The sequence below is a fragment of the Ursus arctos genome, unplaced genomic scaffold (genome assembly GCF_023065955.2).
Source record: "Ursus arctos isolate Adak ecotype North America unplaced genomic scaffold, UrsArc2.0 scaffold_36, whole genome shotgun sequence".
Classification (NCBI taxonomy): Eukaryota; Metazoa; Chordata; class Mammalia; order Carnivora; family Ursidae; genus Ursus; species Ursus arctos.
The window spans coordinates 15,425,325-15,430,636 of record NW_026623050.1 but is presented as its reverse complement, the minus strand read 5'-3'; the positions used below and the strand labels follow the sequence as shown (position 1 = coordinate 15,430,636).

Sequence of the window (5,312 nt, the reverse complement as noted above, 5' to 3'; positions counted from 1 at the left end):
TTGACTCCTGTCTGGTTGACAGTTTGAAGTGAAAGGCGAATGATGGTCTTTCCCAACTAGTTAAAAGTATTTCCAGAACTGCTTTCTAGACCAAAGCATTTCATGTTGTTTTCTTTCCTAATCGGCTATACCCACCTGCCATTTATTGAGAACCTATCCCACTATACACTGTACTGAGTTCACCACATCTACGATTTCACCAGTTTTTACAACAACCTTGTGGTAGGTGATATTATTTTATAAATGAGGAAACTACTGCCCAACGTGTCCAAAGATATTCAAAAAACAAGAGCAGTGCTAGGTTTTGGAATCGGGTTTCTACGATGCCAGTGCCCGTGTACTTTCAGCTCTGTTACATTTCTGAAGTGAAATCTAACCAAATGTGCAAGCCCATCTTCTATCTGTGCTTCCGCTGACTTATCTACACGTCAGGGACACGATAGGCAGAATTGTTTACTCACTGGAAATTTCATCTTCCTTTGTAATTTTATAGTTCTACATTTCCCTAGCCAAGTTACACCACATGCACTCATGCACTCTTTTTCTGTTTTTGCTGTCATACAAGTGTGGTCATATGAATCACTCTCATGTATCCAGTTATAACACTGTGAAATAGGAAAAAATGACCACCGATGGTCAAGTTAGCCTAGACAATACGGTTACTCTTCCTAAAACCATAAACAAAATCAGGAAGAAGAAATTTTCAAGCATTTTGCTGACAGCTCTTGTATAACCTAGTAATCAAAGAATATGAAACATTTTCTTAATCTACATATATCCTTTTTTAGGTGAGGAAAATACTAAAATCCTATTAACCTCGGATTTGCCTCTGAACAGATCCATTTCTTGAGATGAAGCCCAATTATGTCTCTACTCCTCAAGCCACTTTTTTCTTAACTTTGGAGACGGAGATGTGAAGGTAACTTGTTTTTCTCCTGTCCCCAAAGACACTACTACTGGTTGACAGATTTGTTGAGAGTATCCTGTGAAGGAAATATACCATACAGAGGCAGGCTTCATCTTTTAATCCCCTGCTATGAGAGAAGAGAAGATTAGCACACTGCAGTCTTATTCCAACTTGCCTTCTCTCTAGTTTTTGACTTTTGTTATATTATTTTTAAAATGTAAAGATTTGTAGCCACTTATTTTTACTATAACCATATTTTTTTTTTAAAGATTTTTATTTATTTTGACAGAGAGAGACAGCCAGCGAGAGAGGGAACACAGCAGGGGGAGTGGGAGAGGAAGAAGCAGGCTCCCAGCGGAGGAGCCCGATGTGGGGCTCGATCCCGGAACGCCAGGATCACGCCCTGAGCCGAAGGCAGCCGCCCAACGACTGCGCTACCCAGGCGCCCCTGTAACCATATTTTTATAATTATTTAGTCTTAATTCTAGATTTAAATTTGTTTACTACATACCACAGTTGGGTTTTTTTTTTAACCACAGATCCTTTATTCCCAAGTTTTAAATTTTGATTCCTATCTTAGCATGGATTCACTGTCAAGAAGCTGTTCTTTTTCTGAAGAACAAATTATGGGGGCTGTCGTCTGTGGGTTTTCGCATGCTTGAGAATGCCTGTTGCATTTATATTTGAAAAACAACTTATCTGGGCATAAAATTCTTTGGTCATACTTCCCTTCAGTTTTATAAAGACTATTCCATTGTTTTCTGGTAGTAAGAGTTGCTGCTATGGACAAGTTTGAGGAAGAAACAATTTCCCCCTTTAACACCACACTTTTTTTTTTCCTGCTTGGATGCCTGTACTATTTCTTTATCCTTGAATTTCGCCAAGATGTGTCACAGTAATTTTTTGTATTAATTTTTCTTGGCACCAGGAATACTTTTTCTGTCTACAAATCTTTATTTGAAGGAAATTCTTTCTGGTAGAGTTTTGAATACTTTTTTTTCCCCTGTGTTCTTTAGGAACATGAAGTATTCTCTATATTTTAGATATAATGGTCTTCTCTATAAATTATAGATATTTTTGCGATTTTTCTTCTTTTTCTCTGTATATCTTTCTATATGATGCCTTATATTCTAAGCTTCACTTCAAATTGTACTAATTCCATTTTTATTTCATTATGATGTAATATAACACTTGCTTTATGAATTTGATCTTCCATTGTTTTATAATCTATTATCTATTGAGCTTGTTTAAGTTTTAAATTTCTTTGAAAGTGTAACTGTGTTTGAATTATTTATCTTTTTTATACTTTTCTTTAAATTTATCTTTACCTTCTTTTTTTCTTCCCTTCCTTTCCTTTCTCCCCACCCCTTCTCTGCTTTCTCTCTAAACTGTGATTTATGTTGGTTCTTTTCTGATGATTACATCTCTCTGGTTGGGGCCCAGTGTCCTTAAAGAACAGAATGGGAAGAGATGGGGATGAATCTGGGAAGCCCAAAGTTTCAGTTCAGTTGGTTCTACCGGAACTCCTCTCCAGATCTCATCTTCCCTTTATTCAGTCTTAGCCATCAAGAGGTTGAACTGGTTCATGAGAAAGCCCCCTCCCCCCTGTCTTGCTTGCCCTTACCTCCTGATATCTATCACTCAGATGGAGAGGATATAGAAAAAATGGGAGATCAGCATGACTTTGCGTTCAACTCTGCCTCCTTTCTCTCTTGTGCCAAGCAGGATCTCTGTGGAAACATTACCCACTTCTCTTGGGGCTGGCACATGCCTGTGTGACCTGACTACTCTAAGTGAAGGAACATTGACCAGATTCTTTGAAATTGTAGGGAAATCTGTTCTAGATCTAAGCATTTCATGGATTTCATTGGATGTCGATGACTTCCCTCATTGCAGTTTGACTCGCAAGCTGGACTTTCCACTTTTTTCATGCAATAAGGACTGACAAATTAGTTCAGTTTGGGTTTTCATACTGGATATTTGGCAGCATTTTTTTTTCTCAAAAATGAATGAAATGAGCTGTCACATCAAGCAACATAACTGACAATATTTGTTGACAACAATAAAATTTAAGCTTTCAAGAGAAAATTAGAACTTTTGAAATCTTGTATCTACTACTATGAACTTGACAGCTTCTCAATACATAAATACTTTTTTGATGAGACTGGTGGTGATTTTAACAAACACAATTTTTTGATATTGCATAATAAATTGTGTCAACACTTAAGATTTGCATAACTGAATAAACCAATATTTTCCAAATGACCAATCATGCATGCTACAAACTCCATGCTACAAACGCATGCTACAAACTCCGTTCAAAGTGTAAAGGAAATCAATGGATTTTGATGTGACAGAGTATTAATTGGTTCATTGATATAGTTTCATGTTCTACATTGCAATTAATCTTTAAGAAACTACTACTTATTGAGTTTTGGTGTAATATCAAAGAAGAATATCTAGAGTTACCAGGAAATAGTTTTTAAATAATTTCCCTTTCACAAGGGCCATCAGTTTGAGGCCAGACTTTCCTCAAATATTTTAACCAAAATGATATATAGCAATAGATGGCGTATCCAGCTGTCTTCTATGAAGCCAGACATCAAAGAGATTTGCAAAACTGAAACAGTGCCACACTTCTCATTAAATTATCTTCTTTGGGAAAACACAGCTATGTTTATTAAAATAGGTTACATATGTTAGCATGAAATGGAGTTACGCTTGTGTTTAAATAAGTTAATAATGGTTTAAAGATTTTTTAATTCCTAATACAATAAATATTATAAATAGAACTCACATAAATGAAAGATCTTTGAAGTCCTTAATAATTCTTAAGAATGTAAAGAAATCCTTAGACCAGTAAGGTTGAGGATTTCTGTATTAGGTGTACAGTGTAGTAAAGCAGTGAGTGGTGCAGGAGCACAAAACTGAGAAAAAGTTTAGATTAGACTTGGGTTTGTTCCAGAATGGCACGTAGACCACAGGTTGCTAAGATTCAAAACGGAGAAGCAGAGGATTGGTAGTAGGAATAGTCAGGGTAGGTTTGGAGGACTGAGTAAAGCAATGAGAGTCTCCCTCATGCTTCAAATCTCTCCTTCCACCTCACCTCTCTGACCCTTCTTCTGCCACCACATTCCTTCTCTTTCTTGGTTTCTCACTTTCTCGCTTTCTCCTTAATCACAGCTAGAAAAGGTTATCTGCTTTTCAGGACTCATGTAATTATATTGGATCCACCTCGATATCCACACTAATCTCCCAATCACATCTCCAAAGGCCCTTCTGCCATGTAAGGCAACATCTTCACAGGTTCTGGGGATTAGAACATGAACATCTTTTAGGGACCATTATTCTGCCTACCCGTCTTGTTCTGTTGGGGCTGCTGTCACAAAATACCATAGATGAGTGATTTATAAACAACAGAAATACATTACTCACAGTTTTGGACGCTGTCCAAGATCAGGGTGCTGGCACGATCATGTTCCAGTGAGGGCCCACTTCCTGGCTCTTGGCCGATGCTTTCGCATGCAGTTTTCACCTGGTGGAGGGACAAGGGAGTTCTCTCAGGCCTCTTCAATAAGGGCACTAATCCTATCCATGAGGATTCTTCCCTAATCACTTTACAAAAGCCTTACCTCCTAATATCCTCGCATTGGGTGTTAGGATTCACATAAATCTGGGGGCTACACAAATACTCAAACAATAGCACCACCACACTATGGGATATTTTTAAGCAAGGAAGTGGTATAATGACAGTGGTATTGAGGGAAAAAACTTCCCCAGTAATTCCCCAGTATGGAACTGATCTAGTACCAAGTTTGGGGCAGAGCTCTGCCTCTGTAGAAAACAACTTCCATGTGTTTTTAGTACAATGCAGATGAGGCATCCAGGAGGACATCTGCTGATATTCTGGCAGGCAGATCACTTTCCCATTGCCTGTCTTACCCAGATTTGTCATTAAGGTCACCAAAGGGACAAACTTCCATGGCTTCTAGAAGCAGCATCTTCTCTGCATTTCTTATCTCTGAAGCTTTCCCATGCAAAGAAAGGACACAAGTTGCCACTCTGGATCTTAGAAACTAACTTGTCAGCAGAGTGGGAAATTTTTCCCTCTCAGGACTTGGAATCTTAGGGGTGACCTTTTACATGAAGCATTTCATTAAATAGTGTGGTGAGGTTACCAAACCTTGAAGTCAGAGACAACGTCTGAATGAGTGTTGGGTTACCACCAATACTCTGAAGAAAGAACAATAAGCTTAAATGCTTTTGAGTAATAATTTATCACGAAGACTAAATTACGAAAGAATGCTTGAATTAGACAAAAGAAACCCACAAGATGGATGTAGCTCAAATATTTTCCAACATAAGCTTCCTTTTGAAAGTAATTTAAATGTTTGTCTGCCTTCTC

General features: G+C 37.9%; 1 long non-coding RNA gene across 1 annotated transcript; it reads right to left on the bottom strand.

Moving 5' to 3' along the window:
- Positions 1–816: 816 nt before the first annotated feature.
- LOC130542491 (uncharacterized) lies at positions 817–4,951 on the bottom strand. The gene is made up of 2 exons (XR_008957084.1): positions 4,850–4,951; positions 817–4,442 (listed from the first exon to the last, which is right to left on the bottom strand). It is a non-coding gene; the product is annotated as an uncharacterized LOC130542491 (long non-coding RNA).
- Positions 4,952–5,312: the final 361 nt, after the last annotated feature.